General features: G+C 40.6%; 1 protein-coding gene across 1 annotated transcript in view; it reads left to right on the top strand.

The window, feature by feature from the left end:
- The first annotated feature begins 1278 nt into the window (after window positions 1–1278).
- Window positions 1279–19083, top strand: part of LOC308517469 (NXPE family member 3-like) — a 61196-nt gene continuing 43391 nt past the window's right edge. Inside the window, exon 1 of the mRNA XM_081088616.1 lies at window positions 1279–1456. The gene's annotated coding sequence lies outside the window, so the exon portion shown is untranslated. The remainder of the gene's footprint in view (window positions 1457–19083) is intronic.

Below are 19083 nucleotides of genomic sequence, written 5' to 3'. Positions count from 1 at the left end.
GTGTCCTGGATTGTGAGAGGATGCAGGCCGGGCTGAGAGACTCTCTCCTCCCCCACCCCCATGCACAAATTTCATGCACAGGGCCTCTAGTAAATTTATAATCCCTTACTTCTTTGGCCTCGTGCGATCCTCCTTCAAATATATAATTTTTTTAAAGAAAGAAAACTTGGACCTCAGTAGGTATCCTCCCTAAAGTCAGGGGTAAGGGAATTCTCCTTTTACAAGGAGGTCCCTTGGCCCTGTGGGGGCTTTATGTGCTGTGGGGACTTGGTAAACAAGTTTCCAGTTAACATTAGTTTCTCCTTGTCAATAACTGCAAATGTTCTGGGGGGTTATTTTGAGAATTAGTTTCCTAGACATCTGATTGGACCCTGTAGCTTAGTGGACACCAGTGTGTCAGATTGGGAGTACAGGAAACATTGTTAGAAGAAATCTTTGGATATATCAGAGATAGGACAGAATTATTTTGTTCAAGTTTATTGATATATTTGTTGGATGTAATATAATGACAGCAGAGTTCTGTAAGGGTCTTGCATAAGAGCCTCAAAACTGACCAGTTATTAGTCTGATTAACAAATAGGATGAGGTTGGTGCAAGAAAAGTTGCTAGAAACGGAAAGGAAGCTTACTAAAAAAGTACTAGCTTTTTCAAAATTATTTTGGGACCCTGCTAGTAGAGTTAGATTTAAGTTGAGGGCTGTAGATTGAAAACTGAGGAGGGAGGGCTCCTGTGGTCGGCTGTTTATGGCAGATCCAGCAATCAGAAAGTTCATTTCCATCAGCAACGGTATTGGGAACGTTTAGTAGTGTATTACTCTTCCATTCTTTTCATAGGGGTCTTGAGTATGGTAGGGATATGAAAACAAGAAGGATAAATATTGTTGGTTAAAATGTGAATAATTTGAGTGGAGTGGAGGACTTGGGACTTTATTTGATAAGGATTAAATCCAACAAGGACAGAAAAATTCTCTTCCTGGGGGATGGAGGCTGGGCATACCGACAGGCTGGGAGAACAGTGTCAGAAATACGAGGAAGACAATGACACTAAGGCCCAGCCATTACATGACTTATTTGTAACAGGTTCTTGTTTCTTGAAAAGGAGTTTGAGGTCCCTGATGGGTTCATAAGAGTAGGTCTCAGAAGAAAAAAAACACACACACACACACACAAAAACAAAACAAGAGTAGGTCTGAGGTTGTGGTTTCTGTGGGGACTCACCGGAAGCATGTTTAATTTGAGATCTGTGAACGGAACTGGCTATGTCCCTGGGAGATTTGCTGCAGTTGGGGTGCTCAGTCGGACTTGATGTGAGCCCTTCCATCTGGGCTGTAGCTGGGACTTAGGACAGTCGTCCCTCCCGGTTTTTAACTAGACCTTGTCCCCCGGTTGAACTTATCTGTCCTAGATGAATGGTGTAAGACACCAGCTGGAAGACCTGAGAAAGGCCTCTGCCACAGGTGAGTGCAAAAGGGCTAGCTTGCCATTTTTCTTTAGGAGTTCACGTTTCTTGGCATAGCTTGGCTAGAGTCCTTTTTAGGGTTTGATTAGCTTTTTTCTACCTTATTTGAGGATTGAGGTCTCCATGATGAGTATAAGCGATAGTTGATTCGTACGCTTGAGCTAGCTGTTATGTAATTTGGGCTACTAAAGAGGGTCCATTGTCACTCTGGAAGCTTCTTGGTAGTCCAAACCTAGGTAAGATTTTTTTAAGTAAGTACTTGGCTATTTTAGTAGCTTTTTGTGTTCTGGTAGAAAGGCTTTAATCGACCCAGTAAAAGTGTTGACAAATACTAGCAAATATTTACATCTAGCTTTAGGAGGCATCTGAGTGCAATTGATTTGCCACCCTTTCCCAGGGTATGTACCCTGGTTTGTATTGGTGCAGGAGGGGAGGAGGAGGAAGGCAACTCGAGTTTATTTTGGAGCAAAGTACATCCTTGGGTCACATCCTGTACTGCTTTGTAACGCTCTCATATCATAACCAGCTGGGAGACAAGGATAGCAAGAACACCTCTCCTTATGTGAGTGCCATCATGGAGCATTTTAAGGTTTGAGGTAACAAATGTTTATTATCCCTTGATATCCAGCCTGCCCGTCTCTAGAGAATCCATTCTTTAAGGCCCAAGAGATTTCCTCGTGATGTAGAAGGGGCCTTCTGGTGGCTGAGGGAGGTCAGGGCGCAGAGCTGCCTTTAGGGTGATTGAGGAAGACCATGTTGTTATATTAGCTGCCTGATCTACCAATGTAATGCCTTTGATTATGTCTGTGTTTCCTTTTGGCGGCCCTGGCAGTGTATCATTGCTATTTCTTGGGGAAGTGTTACAGTTGCCAGGAGTTCTAAATTCCTATATCCGTGATGGCGAACCTTTTGAGCTCGGTGTGTCAGCATTTTGAAAAACCCTAATTTAACTCTGGTGCCATGTCACATATAGAAATTTTTTAAAAAATATATTTTATTGATTTTTTACAGAGAGGAAGGGAGAGGGGTAGAGAGTTAGAAACATCAATGAGAGAGAAACATCGATCAGCTGCCTCCCTCACACCCCCCACTGGGGATGTGCCCGCAACCAAGGCACATGCCCTTGAGGGGAATTGAACCTGGGACCCTTGAGTCCGCAGGCCGACGCTCTATCCACTGAGCCAAACCAGTCAGGGCTAGAAATTTTTTGATATTTGCAACCATAGTAAAAAAAAGCCTTATTTTTTGATATTTATTTGATATATTTAAATGTCATTGAACAAAGAAAAATCAACCAAAAAAATGAGTTCGCGTGTCACCTCTGACACGTGTGTCATAGGTTCGCCATCACTGTCCTATATGATGATTTATGGGGGAATTTTTAGCTGTTCAAGGTGCTCTTTCTTTCCAAATAGCAGCATGGGCATGTAATATGAGAAACCCATACTTTGAGTCAGTGTAGATATTAACTCAGGTGTTTTCCCCTAGTTGTAAGGCCTTAGTGCAGTGGTTCAACCTGTGGGTCACGAACCCCTTTGGCGGTCGCCTAAGACCATCCTGCATATCAGATATTGACATTACGATGCATAACAGTAGCAACATTACAGTTATGAAGTAGCAACGAAAATAATTTTATGGTTGGGTCACAACATGAGGAACTGTATTTAAAGGGCCATGAGGAACTGTATTTAAAGGGCCACTGCCTTAGTGAGTGCTGTGAGTTCAGCTTTTTGGGCTGAAGTCGTAGGGGGCAGGCTTTTGCTTTTACTGTTTCTTGAAGACTGACAATGGCATACCTGCCTTTTTGACCCCATTTTGTGTAAAATGATTGCCATACGGAAACTATTCTGCTTCAGATTTAGGTGAAGGTTCATCTTTTAGGTCAGGCCTGCTGGACTTGTTCAATAGTTTCTATGCATTGGTGTGTGACCTGGTGGACTACCCTCCTATTACTAGGAGGGTAGTGGGATTGAGAGTTTGGCAAGGCTTTAGGGTTAATTCAGGAGAGTCAAGGAGAGCCTGCTATTTATTTAAGCCTTCCTCCCGGGAGCCATTGATAACCCTTTACTTGATGGGGGGCTTCCAGTGCCTGCCCTAGGTAAGTTTACCGACCTCTCCTACCAGGAGAGCAGTGGCAGCTACAGCTGGTTACCAATGTGGCCAGCCGGCTACTATAGCAACATCCAGCGTTTTGAAAAGTAAGCTCGGAGTCCAATTGAAATTTTGGATGGGGACTCTACATGTTATTTCCTGTCTTTCCGCTATATGCAAAGTCACCCATTTTTCTTTCCTTTTTGTTTTAAATATAAAATGCTTCACAAATTTGCGTGTCATCCTTGTGCAAGGGCCATCCTAATCTTCTCTGTATCGTTTGAATTTTAGTATATGTGCTGCGGAAGTGAGCACAGTAATCTGTTTTTCTGAATTTGGCATGACTAAACAGATCCACTGCTCAATTTCACTTTTAATTTCTCAAGGGCACGTTGGCATTCAGGGGACCAGTCTACTGGCCCTTTGTCGTCTTCTTTTAAAGCATTATATAGAGGGTTAGCATTTAGCCCCAAACCTGGGATCCACAGGTGGCAGAAGCCAGCGATTCTTAAAAATTCTCCAAGCTGTTGGTTACTGTTTGGGATGCTGAGAGCCAGTATGGCTTGTTTCCTTTGAGGTGACGGTCTGGGCTTCTGAGGTAAGTAGGTACCCCAGATATGGGACCCCTGGAAGGTTATTTGGGCCTTTTGGGGAGATACTTTATATCCTCTATTTACGAGGAAGTAAATACCAGGATGGAATTTTTATCTGAGTTTTCTGCGTTAGTACTAGAAATTAGTATCATCACCATATTGTGGGAGGGTCCTGTTGGTCAACTGGAGTTCTCTTAATTTCTTGGCTTAAGAATTTCCAAACAAATGGGGACTGTCCCTAAAGCCCTGAGGGAGTACAGTCCATGAATATTGGCAGGTCTCCCTGGTTTGGGGGTTAGGCCATTCAAATGTGAACAAGTACTGGGAATCAGGGTGAAGGGGGATGCAGAAAAAGGCATCCTTTAAATTCAATACAGTAAAATATTTGGCTTCTCCTGGGATTTAAGATAGTGTATGGGTTTGGAACTATAGGATGTACCCGCATTACAATCTTATTTACAGCCCTTAGGTCTTTCGCAAACTGGTATTTGCCATTTGGCTTTTGTACTAGGAGGAGAGGGGTATTGCTTGGGGACTGGCAGGGCCTGAGAAGCCCATGCTTTATATATACACTGACTGGCCAGATTATTATGACAACCCCATCAGTACTTCATTGGCACTTCCAAAAATACTGAATATTGAAAACTTCCTAAGCAAATACCCTCAAGGTTTTATTATTATTATTATTATTATTATTATTATTATTTGCATAACTAATTCACTTCATTGTACTGATGCGGTGGTCATAATAATCTGGCCACTCAGTGTATATTTAATGAGAGGGTCGATCCCTTTTATGGCCTTAGGTCTTAAAGGGTGCTGTCTTTTTTTAGGGTAGGGTGCCCCTGGTTTTGCTCCTATTGCCCTGCCCGGTATTCCAGTTTTCCATACCTCAGGATTGACTTAGAAGAGGACAGATTCTAGAACAAGCATGTCAAACTCATGGCCCACAATGAATATTTTTGCAGCCCGGCCAATATAATGGTCTGTAAGAAACGTTTTAATAAAAATTTCATAACTTCATTTTTACAATATCCTGTTATACATAATTATTAATAACGAACTACAATGCTCGCTAATGACTGATGACTATAATCGTGTTGCATTCATTTTCCTTACGCGCCTTACACGCAGGCGCACCATTTCTCTCCACTAATACTAGCGGCAAATATTTTAGCAGCCGATTGCCACATCAGTCTTGTACTGACTTGTTTGGTGTGGGCAACAGGAAATGTTTCGCTTTCGGAAAACAAGGAAAATAGGCTGATTTGAGTTAAGCTTATTCATTTGGGCAGTTATTCGGTGTCTGGTAAGTTGATGTTCAAGAAAAAATATTAATTTTTATTAAAATGTTCTATTATTTTATGTTGACGATTACTTGTTTATTTCAGCCCTTTGTATTCAGCATGTCTCTATTGAAATAAACCTACGTTTCTATGAAAATTGAAGCTTTTGTTTTTTTGCGGCCCACGTAAACTTAAACCTTGTTTATTTGGCCCGCGTTAGCCTTTGAGTTTGACAAGCTTGTTCTAGAATATTATTATTTTTTGGTTCAGGGTGAGAAGTTAGGTTGGCCATCAGAAGTAACAATGAGAGTTTATTATCTTCTATGGTCACTTCTAAACTAGACAAGCTGTCCCTCCCTAACTAATAAGGGAATAGAGCACCCTGGAACTACAAGAAAAGTATGACTAAAAGTGAGATTCCCGAGGCAGCAGCCGAGGGGTTGAATGAAATGGATGCCCATTCACCCCAGTGATCCAATGGGTTTTGGAAGAAAGAGGCCCTGGTGAGTGAGTCAGCAGAGTAAGCAGTCCCTGTGTCTAATAAAAATGAATGGGCTTACCTGTCACATCAGTCACAGGAGACTCCTCTGGTGTGATGGTTTCAGATGGTTGGTGGGGGCAGTAGGAGGCCTCAGGCACCATCAGTTCTCAGGTGTTTTAAACATCATTGGTTTGAGGCACTAAGCTCCCTTAGAAGCCTAGGACACTAACTTTTCCAAAGGCCTTTCCTGGTGCAGATGGGGCATGGTCCTGGAGGTAGTCCGTCCTGAGTTAGTTGTAGGCACTCCTTTAGGTGTCCTTCTTGTCTACAGGACGAGCAAAGGATTTAAAGCGGCGACTATCAAGTAATTATGCCTTTTGTTTCCATCTGGTGGCTTTTTTGCTCTTCCTCTTCCCTGTCTTGGTTGCTAAAAACACTGAAAGCTATCTCTAGCCATTGCTCAGTGCAGATCTGCAGTCCCAAGGCTAGTTTTTGTAACTTTCTCAGGCTGACTGGGCTTGCCTCCTGGATAAAAGGCATTTCCTGAAGTGCTGGGCCCTTAACAGACTCAGGGTGGATTTTGTGTACTTTCCTAATGCTTTTGTTAATCATACCGGGAAAAGGGTAGAGTTCAATCTTTTCTTTTTAAAGTAACCTCTTTTATTTTGTCATAATTAACAGGCTTAATAGTATATTTTGTCATCCCTTCTATGAGATGAGATAAGTAACCACTAGTATATAGGTCCAGCGGTCCTTTTCCTCTGGTTTTTCATCTGTCCCAGTTTGATAGACTTAATTAGGGTCCTGATCTGGGTGTGCATCTCCCCCAGTCTGTATATGCAATGTTGATTTAGCATGATGACTGGCAAATTTATCAGAATAAGCCCTAGCATCTTCTATTATGACTGCTTTTCATTTACAGTGCAGCAGCGGAAGAGAACAGTCTGTAAATCACTCCATTAGGTCATAGTGTTGCCGATGAGTTTGGGTTCTTGTCTCCTGATATAAAAGAATTTAGACCAGGGACACTGATAAAAGCAAAGGCAGATTTATTGAGGTTCTTCAGAGGGTGAGAGCACTGAGATAGGGCCTCAGGATCTATGCCCCAAAGGTGGGGTTTAAATCAGGGTGTCGGTTGGCTGGCTCTAAACTTGTTTGGAATACGGCTGTCCCAGTATACTCAGCAACTCGAATCGTTCTGGGATTATGCAGCACTTATTATGAGATGCAGGAAGGGACTTTCCCAGCTAGTTCCTGAAACTCTCAAAGCTTTTAAGGTCATTAATGAGCTGTGATTGATGGCTTGACTTTGGATTTAAAAAAAAAAAAAATTTAGCCCTAGTCGGTTTGGCTCAGTGGATTCCAGTCAAGGGCATGTAGCTTGGTTGGAGGCTCCCTGGCCCTGGTCCGGGTGCGTACAGGAGGCAACCAATCGGGGTATCTCTCACATCAATGTTTCTCTCTGTCTCTCCCTCTCCTTTCCACTCTCTCTACAAATCAATGGAAAAATATCCTCAAGTGTGGATTAATAATAATAAAAAAGAATGCTTATAAAAAGTATTTAAAAGAAGTCAGGGTAGTTCCTAGACCACTGTTTTAGAACTACCGGTTGATAACTGCCATAATTCTGGCAGCGTTTAACTTGATAGAGCAATTTGTTCTGGTAGGGCTTGACTCGGTGCAATTTTGGGGAACATTTTATTCTACCTGTTTCAGTAAATCAGTGTGATTAAACCCCTGTGTGAATTTGCTAGTATCTTTGGAAAACCAACCGAGTTTTTGTTTGCAAGGGGCCAGATCAGACATAAAAAAGGGAACATGTATCCAAATAATTTCTTTACCAGGCTTCCTGTTAGCTACTTCCCTCAGAGACAACATGCTAAGGTTTGGATGATTTTGAGTTCCCCTCCTGGTAGTGACAGGGCTACAAGTTAGGGTGAGCGCTAGCAGTTCTGTAGTGGAGGAGGGGTTCTATGGAGCAGCTGTACTTTGAGTGAAGCCAGTGAAGTGAGCTGGGAAGCAGGCTGTTCCACCCTCTGGATGGAATCTGTTTTATCTATGAGAGACAGAAACCAGCTTCTTGCAGGGGCTGTGAGGAAGGTGAGCTTTAACTCATAAGACATTGTGACAATTAAGGAATATCCTAGAAAACTTCCTTAAATCCTTATCTTGGTAAAGGGCCATAAATATCTGAATATAAGGTTTTTCACTCCATTTGTCTTCATTTTTGCAAAAACAAATCTAATTGGAGAATAGTGTCATAATTCAGTGTTCCATTTACAGGCCAGACTTCCCTGTCCCTGAGATTGTATTGAGGTCTGGTGACATTACAACAGAAAAGGATGATTTTTTTTTCTTTTGATCATTGCCCTTAAAGGTCAATCAATTGTTAAGGAGCCACCCTAGCGGGTAATCTTGGGGAATGCTGCTGGCACAACCCATTTTGTCTCTTTTTTACCTGGTCAATACAGCTGATGACTGATTATGAAGCTTCCAGTACCAGGAGGTTGGTCATGAGATGAAGTGTAAATTCAGTTATTCCTTAGAGTTCTATAAATGTTTGTCTAATTTGAAGGGATCATTTAAAAATTTACTTTTCAGAAATCTATAATTTAGAAGCATCAGAATAAGGCAATGACCGTAGATTTGATTATAATGCAATTGACAAAAACTTCAGACTTTTTATATAATCTCTAGAACATCTACTTTAATAGTAAAAATATATGTATACAAATAGAACATAGTTATTATTTCTTTATTTGACAAAGCTTCCCATGTACTTCAAACATATCAAATAGGCCTGATTAGTCTAAAATTTCTCTTTTGTAAGGAGAAAGAACAAATCCTTGAGGTATTCCAGGGGCACATTGGAATAACTTAAAGCTATTTCTAGGTTAAGAAAAAGTCTCCTGTTAAAACTTCAACCCTGGGAAGTTTGTCAAACACATTTGACCAAAAAGATTATATCATTATGAAATAACACTAAATTATTTATTACCCAAAGTGACAATAAAAGGTATGAACATAAATACTGGCTAGTAAAACTATAGTTTTTAGAATGGAGAAAGATAAACTCAAAAGTTTCAAGTTACCAATAGACTTTAGAAAACTATGTTTAGGCATATATATAACTAGAGGCCCAGTGCACAAAATTTGTGCATGGGGGGGGGATTGCCCCCATCCTGATGCCCCCCTCCAGGTCAGGTGGCATGGTGGGCCTGTGTGCGCCTCTGTCGGGGGAGCTGCCCCCCGCGGTAGCCTCATGTCCCAGTGATGCAAGTCCCCACTCCTGTCCCCACCCACCAGCTCCTGTGTGCTCGCAGCCTGTTAAACGGTCGTGACTGGGACACTGTTAGGTCCAATTAGCATATTACCTCTTTATATATATAGATTGTTACTAAAAAGCTTACCAAAAACTTTTCATTTCAGTTACATTTATTTATTAGTTCTTAACAACTACATGAGATTTTAAAGTCAATTATTACCCAAACCATTTTATTGACAAATTTTGTAGCAGAGATAACTAACATGAACTTATTTTTGTAATCCCAGGTAAAACAAGCATATATCATGTTAATCACTCTAAAAGACATTAACTAAACTTAAACTAGCTTTAGTATCAAATATTTTTGTTCAGACCATAGAATCCTGAAAAAATATTTGGGATAGTTTTTCTTTTTTACCATACACATAAACAGTATCTATATATATAAAAGGCTAATATGCTAATTGTCCCTCCAACCATCCAACCAGTCGCTATGATGTACACTGACCACCATGGGGCAGACGCTCAATGTAGGAGCTGCCGTGATGTGCACTGGCCATTTACAAAGAAATGGCACTGTGGACCTGGCGCCAACAAAGCAACACTCAGCTTCCTCCAAGTGGGACAGGCCCCCCCACCACCCCGGAGCCACAGCCCACCAAATTAGAGCCAACACTGCCAAGACCCCATGGCACAAAATGCAGCCCACAGCCCAGCCCAATCCAGAAATAGTCTCTGTGGGTGCCAGGTAATGATGTCATGTAGCAACACCCAGCTTCCTCTCCCTAGTGCAGTGGTTCTCAACCTTGGCTGCACATTAGAATCACCTGGGAATCTTTTTAAAATCCTGATTTCTGGGCCTCATCCTCCAGAAATTCTGTTTCTTTGTTATGGGGTGGGGCCACAACATTAATAACAAAGAAACAGAATTTCTGGAGGATGAGGCCCAGAAATCAGGATTTTAAAAAGATTCCCAGGTGATTCTAATATGCAGCCAAGGTTGAGAACTACTGCCCTAGTGACTAGCCTCCTTGCAGTTTCTTCAGCCCAGGAACACAATGAGCTTTATACCAGGTGCAAACATTTTACACTGTAACCAAATATCTGTGAAGCATTTTCCTGTGCCTCATCTCATTTGATCCTCACAGAAGTCAGGAGTAGGTAGATAGGAGACTCAGTGGAATCCTATTTTCTTTTCATTAGCTGGAAAATGGAGATTTAGAAAGTTTAGAAACTTGACCCTACTGAAAAGAAGTAAGAAATGGTGGACCTTGAAAATGACTTCAGGTTTTCTCGCTGTGCAGAATATAGTCAAACACTGCTGCAGTTAAATATTTTACCCTTTGTTCTCCCTGCGTGATCTACAATAATAACATGCTTCATGTTGATATTTACTGCTGTGTTGCTGACAATTACCTGAAAGAGAAGTTGGGGTGCTTCATTGGGCTGAAAAAAGCTTAGCTACATCAGAAAGCAGGTCTAATTAAGCAACTGTATTCAGTATATATAAAAGGCTACACTGACTCATGCATGTCCCATACTGAACCATGTCCAGCACGACCAGGGCTGAACCTGAGGAGGGTGGTGAAGGATTAAAGAAGACAGACAAGAGAATAGAGTTAGGGCCAGGTAGGATCACTGTGCTAGATGAGGAAACAGTGACACAGCCTGTAAGCTGAAGCTTTATTTTATAGTCAGATCACACAAAGCAAAACAAGTGGAGTGATTAACATGTTTACAATGTTCTTGTGAGTTCCAAATCTATTTTGTTACTCAAGCCTTGTTTTGGCAGCACTTGCTGTACTTCCCACAGCCCAGGGAGGACTATAAGGTCAAACTTTATTGTGCTTGGAGGGCAGAGCTCTGCCACAGGTCAGTCCGAGGCTTGACCCTATAGCCGCTCCCTACACATAAAGTTCTCGCTGATGCCAATTGCACGCATGTGTTTCAATCTGTCATTGTTGATTATGAATTTGGTTGACACTTCTATTATAGAGAAAGGAAGAATAGTGATATTAAAATATTTCTTCTAATTAATTTCCTTTCAGTGTGCATGAATCCGTGTACCAGGCCACTAGTTGCTAATAATTGTGGAGAAGACAAGATTTTTTATTTGTCCTTGACAACTTTTAAAGAGTCTGGAGAAGCGTGAGGGGAGATATTAAGCTTTGGTGACTTCAGCTGTTATTTTTTAAAGTGGCTTTTTTTTTTTCTTTCAATTACCTTACCCTTGTTTACACTCCTAATTACCCAACAGGAAAATCTGTTGAGACTCTCAAAACTTTAAAGGTTATGAATGAACTGTAGAAACAAATATAGTGTCAGCCCCAGTTCAAGGAATTACGTACATAACATCCCAAAGAGTTGTTTAAATGGGAGAAAGATAAACCAGTGACAGAAGATAATATGTACCATGACAAGAATGAAGTTGTCAAAATCAGTGTAATAAATGATCCAGATAGAGGACCAGGAGTTATAGTATGAAGCACAATAGTAGCATTTTTTGGGGAGCCTGATTAATATACCTTGAACCAGGTAAAGGAAGTCAGGTCCCTAATAGATAAATGTCCTATGGACATGTTTACCCTGTGTTCTGAGGGTGGCTTTACCAATGATCTTGGAAGTAGATGCCCTGAGGATGGATTTAATCTGCTCAGATAGGGGACTCAACTCCATACTTGCAAAATGGGGTCCAGTGAGTCAGGGATCATCGGGTCCTGACTCACTGGACCCCATCACCCAGGTGTCACCTGAAGACGGTCATGTGGGCAGATTACTCTGTATCCAGGGGACAGGCTTACCTTCTATCTCAGGGTTGATGAGGCACGTTTTAATGAAACACTTATTTTGCAGTTGACATGTAAGTTTCCACCACACCAAGGATGAGAAGTGACAGGAAAGGTGAATTAGAGAGAGAGAGAGTAAAGAGAACAAAACTCCAGGTCCCATCTGGGTCACCAAAGAATGCCACAGGACAGGGACCAGGCCCAGAGCAGGTCTGCCTCAGGCTGCCCAGTAGTGTGTGGGTTTTTTACTTTGTGCCGGAAAGCTTTCACAATATGAGTTTAGGTGATTTTAGAGTACATTTATTAAAGCTGGGGACAGTGAAACAAGGGGAGGGCTTAGGATAGAAGAAGCAACAGGAGAGAGCCTAGGACCTCGGTGGTGTTGTTTTGGCTCTCTAGGAACATCGTAGGAAAGAAGTGGGCCACACAGGGCTGCGTGGAGTCACTGAGAAACAGGAGTCACAGGGACAGACGTATGAGCCAAGGCAGGGCTGCTTTTGGCTAACGGAAAGGTTTAGGATAGAAGAAGCAACAGGAGAGAGCCTGGCCCTAGGCAGTGCTCTACTATGGCTCTCTAGAAATGTTATAGGGAAGAAGTGGGCCACACGGAGCTGCTGTTAGCTCACTGAAAAGTTAGAGAAAAGGGACCTTGGAGACAGGTTCAGGGGATTAGTCCAGGACAAGCTGCTGCTGCCCCTTGTTCCCCTGGTTGGAAGTCTTATGGGGACCCTGAGAATTCAGGAGAGAAGAGTAAATATGCATACCGGAGGGAGAAGAAAGGCATGAGCGTGCTCCAGAGAGCGATCCAGCGCTGGCATCCTTTGCCTGGAGGGTTTTTATCTCTCTTACGCAGGGCAGCGGGTGGTGGGGAGGGTGTGGAAGGTGGGAGGATCTTAGGGAAGGTCACAGGGGAGACTTTCAGCAGAATATTCTTCAGCTTTCCAGGTGAGCTCTTTAATATGCTGATGTGTCAAAATGAGTGTACTGGGGAGTTTGGGATTGTTCTTTGGTCAGCTTTACTGCTTTGCCACCTTGGGTATGTCTGGCTCTAATTGTTTGTTGTTGTTGTTGTTGTTGTTGTTGGTTCCCCTGACCTCATCTGTCCTTGGGTTTGGCTGGCACAAATGGCATTCATTGGGTCTCTGTTATCTATCTCCTGGACTAGGGCAATTTTAGCTATTTATTCTCTACTTAAGGAGGAGAGGTACAAACCATTTGCTCTCAAGTGTTTTTTTGCTAAGGAAGATGAGGTCTTGTGATTCACTAGTTGCCTGTTTGGCCTTATTTAATTATTTTATCTTCATTTTCTGATTCCACTCACCTAGAAATTTTCCTAGATTCTTACTCTCTTGCCTCAGTTATTCGTTGTCTTCCTATAGTTTAATCAAAAAGTTGTTTTCAACTTGATTTTATGACTAGTGAAAAAAACTTTTGCTCTAATGTGTTATGTAACCTTTAAAAGAATGGTAAAGAACTAAAATCCTATTTAGAATGTTTTTGCAGTATTTTTCTCAAAATTTAATTCTAAATTTTAAACCTAGGCATTTTCTAATTAGTTGTTACATAAAAAAAGGAAAAGTGACTATTTTGGATTTTCAGTTTTTATTTTCAAAAAGTATTTACCAGAACAAATGGAGAAAATAATTAATATAATTTTATATTTATGAATTCTACATTTTAAAGTAGTATATTGTGAGGTTATTATAAATTATTCCTAGTGTTTCCCCATATGTATTTTAGTATAATTTGTGTTAGTTTCACTGTGCTTCACTTTAATGTACTTTACAGATATTGCATTTTTTTTTTTTTTACAAATTCAAGTTTAGTGGCAACCCTGCATTGAGCAAGTCTATCAGCACCATTTTTCCAACACCATTTGCTCACTTTTTTTTTTCTGTTTCATATTTTTTTAATTCTTGTAATATTTCAAATATTTTCATTATTATATATACTAGAGGCCCCATGCATGAAATTCATGCAAGAGTAGGCCTTCCTTCCTCTGGCTGCTGGCACCAGCTTCCCTCTGGCACCGGGGACCCGGGCTTCCCTCCAGCCACAGGTAGGCACCTGAGACCCGGGCTTCTCTTGCAGCCCCAGCTTCATCTGGAAGGTCGTCTGGAAGAATGTCCAGTCTAATTAGCATATTATGCTTTTAATATAGATGTTATGGTGATCTGTGATCAGTGATCTCTATTGTCCTATATAATAAAAACCTAATATCTAAGTGTCCAGTCATCCAGTCATCTGTTCAACCAATCAAAACGTAATAAGCTAATGTTGTGCTAAGGCAGCTCAACCACTTGCTATGACATGCACTGACCACCAGGGGGCAGACACTCTGACTGGTAGGTTAGCTTGCTGCTGGGGTCCGGCCGATTGGGACTGAGCGAGACGGGCGGACATGCCCTGGAGCCCTCCTGCAGTTCCTCCCCAGCTGGCCAACCTCCTGCATCGCTTGCTGGCTCTGATCATGCACTGGTGAGGTCTCTTGGCCTGACCTGAAGCCTCTTGTAATCTGGGACCCCTCGGGGGATGTTGGAGAGCCAGTTTTGGCCCAATCCCACAGGACAGGCCGAGGGACCCCACTGGTGCACGAATTCATGCACTGGGCCTCTAGTTACTATTATAATTGTTTTAGGGTCCCATAAACTGTAACCATATAAGATGGTGAACTTAATCGATAAATGTATATATTACCTGCTCCATTAACTAGCCATTCCCCCATCTCTTTCTTTATCTTCAGGACTCCCTATTCCTTGAGACACAACAATATTGAAATTAGGCCAGTTAATACCCCTACAATGGTCAATAAGTATTTAAGTGAAAGGAAGATTTACACATTTCTCATCTATACTAATAAAAGGGTAATATGCTAATTAGACCGGGTAGACTGAACGTCTTCCAGATGTCCTTCCTGACAAAGTTGGGGCCCAGGTGGTGCCTCCTGGGGTCCTGGGTGCCTGCGGCCGGCCAGAGGGAGGGAAGCCCAGGTCCTGGTTGCCTGCAGCCAGCCGGAGGACGAAGCCTGGGTCCCGAGTGCAGGGGCCGAAGGAGAGGTGGTTAGAGGCATCAGGCAGGCAGGTAGAGTGGTTAGGGGCGATCAGACAGGCAGGCGAGCAGTTAGGGGTGATCAGGCAGGCAGGCAGGCAAGCGGTCAGGAGACAGTGGTCCCGGATTTTGAGAGGGATGTCCGACTGCTGGTTTTGGGGAATTGGGCCTAAACTGGTGGTTGGACATCCCCCAAGGGGTTCTGGATTGTGAGAGAGTACAGGCTGGGCTGAGGGACGCCCCCCGGCTCCGTGCACGAATTTTGTGTACCAGGCCTTTAGTTATAAATAAAACACTAGAAATGATTAAGCTTCTCAAAAGTTAAGACAGGCCAAAAGCTAAGCTTCATCCACCAAACAGCCAATTTGTGAATGGGAAGGAAAAGTTTTTGAAGAAAATTAAAAGTGCTACTCCAGTGAGCACATGAATGATAAGAAACTAAAACAGCCTTATTGCTGATATGGAGAACGTTTTAGTGGCCTGGATAGAAGATTAAACCAGCTACAGCATTCCCTTAAGCCAAAGCATATCCAGAGCAAGTCCCTAACTCTCTCAAATTCTATGAAGGCTGAGAGAGTTGAGGAAGCTGTGGAAGAAAAGTTTGAAGCTAGCAGAAGTTTGTTCATGAGGTTTAAGGAAAGAAGCTGTTTCCATAATATAAAAGTACAAGGTGAAGCAGCAAGTATTGAGGTAGCAAGTTATTCAGAAGATCTTGCTAAGATAATTAATGAAGGTGGCTACACCAAAAAACAGATATTTAATGTAGATGAAGGTCTTGTATTAGAAGAAGATGCCGATTTTCATAGCTAGAGAGAAGTCAATGCCTGGCGTTGGAACTTCAAAGGACAGAATGGCTTTCTTGTTGTGGGCTAATGCAGCTGGTGACTTTAAGTTGAAGCCAGTGCTCATTTATCATTCCAAAATTCCCAGGGCCTTTAAGAATTATGCTACATCTACTCTACCTGTACTCCATAAATGGCACAATAAAGGCTGGTGACAACACATCTGTTTATAACATGATTTACTGAATATTTTAAGACCGCTGTTGAGATCTTAATTTAATTTTTTATAAACTTTTTTCTCATATAAATTAGGCAGAGGAGATGAGAGGATCACTCAGTATCACACATTAGCAACACAAACATGATATGGTTGATTTTCTATTGATAGCCCCAAACCAAATCATAATATTGGTATACTTACATTTTTTTTAGTAAAAGTATATTGTTAAGGAATTAACATTTTCATTTCAGTTTTTAGAATATCAAAATCTTTTCTGAGCACCAAATGGCTAGGCTGTGAATCCTAGCCACTTTTAATCCACTAAAGACTAGTGGGAATGTATCAGCCAGAGTAGCAAGTACTTTTTTTTCTAAACCAGAGTACTATATCTGTCACCCTGCAGTATTACCAATGCTGTTATAAACAGAATTTAAAGTGGTATTAAAAAACCTCCTATTAAGCAATTTTTATCTGTTTGTATATTTTACTATAGATTAGGTACAAGCAACATCTAAATAAAATTATGCTTTTAACTCTAAAAAAAGACATAGGGTATCTGAATGAATAAGTAAATAAGACCCATATATATACCGTCTACAAGAGACCCACCTCAGAACGAAAGACACATACGGACCAAAAGTGAAGAGATGGAAAAATATATTTTATGCAAACAAATATGAAAAACAATTTGGAGTAGCAATATTTCTATCACATAAAATAGATGAGGACAAAGGCTATGATAAGAGACAATGAAGGATATTACATAATTGTAAAGGGATCCATCTAGCAAGAGGATATAATCCTTGTAAACATTTATGCACTCTACATAGGAGCACCTAAATATATAAAGCAAATCTTAATGGACATAAAGGGAGAGATCAGCAGAAATACAGTCATAGTAGGAGACTTTAATTACCCTCGACATTACTGGATATATCTTCCAGACAGAAAATCAACAAGGAAACAGTGGCCTTAAATGACACATTAGACCAGATGGATTTAATTGATATTTTTCAGAGCATTTTACCCCAAAGCAGTAGAATATACATTCTTTTCAAGTGGACATAGAATATTTTCCAGGATAGACCACATGTTAGGACACAAAATAAGTATCAATAAATTTAATAAGGTTGAAATCATATCAACCATCTTTTGTGACCACAATGGTATGAAACTAGAAGTCAATTACAAGAAAAAACTGAAAACACACAAAGACATGGAGGCTAAATAACATGTTACTAAACAATGAATGGGTTAATAAAATCAAGAAAAAAAATCAAAGATACCTTGAGACAAATGAAAATGAAAACAGCAACCCCAAATCTATGGGACACAGTGAAAACAGTTCTAAGAGGGAAACTCATAACAATACAGGCTTACACCAGGAAACAAGAAAATATAATGTTATTTCACCTTACACATAAAGGCACTAGAAAACGGACAACAAACAAAACTCAAAGTGAGTAGAAGTAAGACAATAATGAAGATAAGAGTGGAAATAAATGAAATAGAGTCTAAAAATATACAAGAGATCAGTGAAACCAAGAGCTGGTTCTTTCAAAAGGTGAAAAAGATTGATAAACCTAAACCAGACGAGAGATGAGAGAGAGAGAGAGAGAGAGAGAGAGAGAGAGAGAGAGAGAGAGAGAATCCAAATAAATAAAATCAGAATTGAAAGAGAAGTAATAACTGACACTACAGAAATACAAAAGATCATGAAAAAATATTATGAACAACTATATGTCAGTAAATTGGACAATCTGAAAGAAATGAATAAATTCCTAGAAATATACAATCTTTCCAAACTGAACCAAGAAGAAACAGAAAATCTGAACAGACCAATTATAACCAACAAAATTGAAACAGTAATTTAAAAAAAAAACTCCAAACAAACAAAAAGTCTGGACCAGATGGCTTCACAGGTGAATTTTACCAAACACTCAAAGAATTAACACCTATCCTTCTCAAACTAGTCCAAAAAAGTCAAGAGAGGGGAAGACTCCCAAACTCATTTTACAAGGCCAGCATTATCCTCATTCCAAAACCAGATAAATACACTACAAAGAAAGTAAATTCTGCCCTGCCAATGTGCTCAGTAGTTGAGTATTGACCTATGAATCAGAAGGTCATGGTTCAATTCCTGGTCAGGGCAGATGCCCAGCTTGCGGACTCCATCCCCGGTGTGGGGTGTGCAGGAGGCAGCTAATCAGTGATTCTCTCTCACCATTAATGCTTCTATCTCTCACTCCCTCTCCCCTCCTCTCTGAAATAAATAAAAATATATTTAAAAAAAAAGAAAGTAAATTCTGATGAATATAGATACAAACATCCTCAATAAAATATTAGCAAGCTGAATTCAGCAGTACGTTAAAAAGATCATACACTTTGATTAAGTGGGATTTATTCCTGGGATGTATGGTCGATACAATATCTGCAAATCAATTTACATGGTACACCACATACACAAAATTTAGGATAAAAATCATATGATTATATCAATAGGTGCAAAAAAAGCATTTGACAAAATCCAGCACCCATTTATGATAAAAACTCTCAGCAAAATGGGAATAGAAGGAATATACCTCAACATAATAAAGGCCATATATGACAAACCCCCAGTTAACATCATATTCAATGGAGAGAAAAACTAAAGGTGTTTCCCTTAAAATCAGGAATAAGACTGGGACGTCCACTTTCACCACTCTTATTCAACATAGCACAGAAGTCCTAGCCACAGCAATCAGGCAAGAAGAAGAAATAAAAGGCATCCAAATTGAAAAGGAAGAAGTAAAACTGTCATTATTTGCAGATGACATGATACAGTATATAGAGAGCCCTAAAGATTTCACACACACACACAAACACACACACACACACACTATTAGAACTGATAAATGAATTCAGAAAAGTAGCAGAAGACAAAATAAATATTCAGATTAAAATATCATAAAAAGAAGGAAATCTTACTATTTGCAACAACAAAGATAGACTTAGAGAGTATTATGCTAAGTGAAATAAATCACTTAGAGAAAGACAAATACCATATACTTCCACTTATATCTAGAATCTAAAG

The sequence above is a fragment of the Myotis nattereri genome, assembly GCF_964212035.1.
Source record: "Myotis nattereri genome assembly, chromosome: 4".
In the NCBI taxonomy this organism is placed as follows: domain Eukaryota; kingdom Metazoa; phylum Chordata; class Mammalia; order Chiroptera; family Vespertilionidae; genus Myotis; species Myotis nattereri.
The sequence above is the reverse complement of the archived record's forward strand: the minus strand, read 5'-3'. Positions and strand labels throughout refer to the sequence as shown.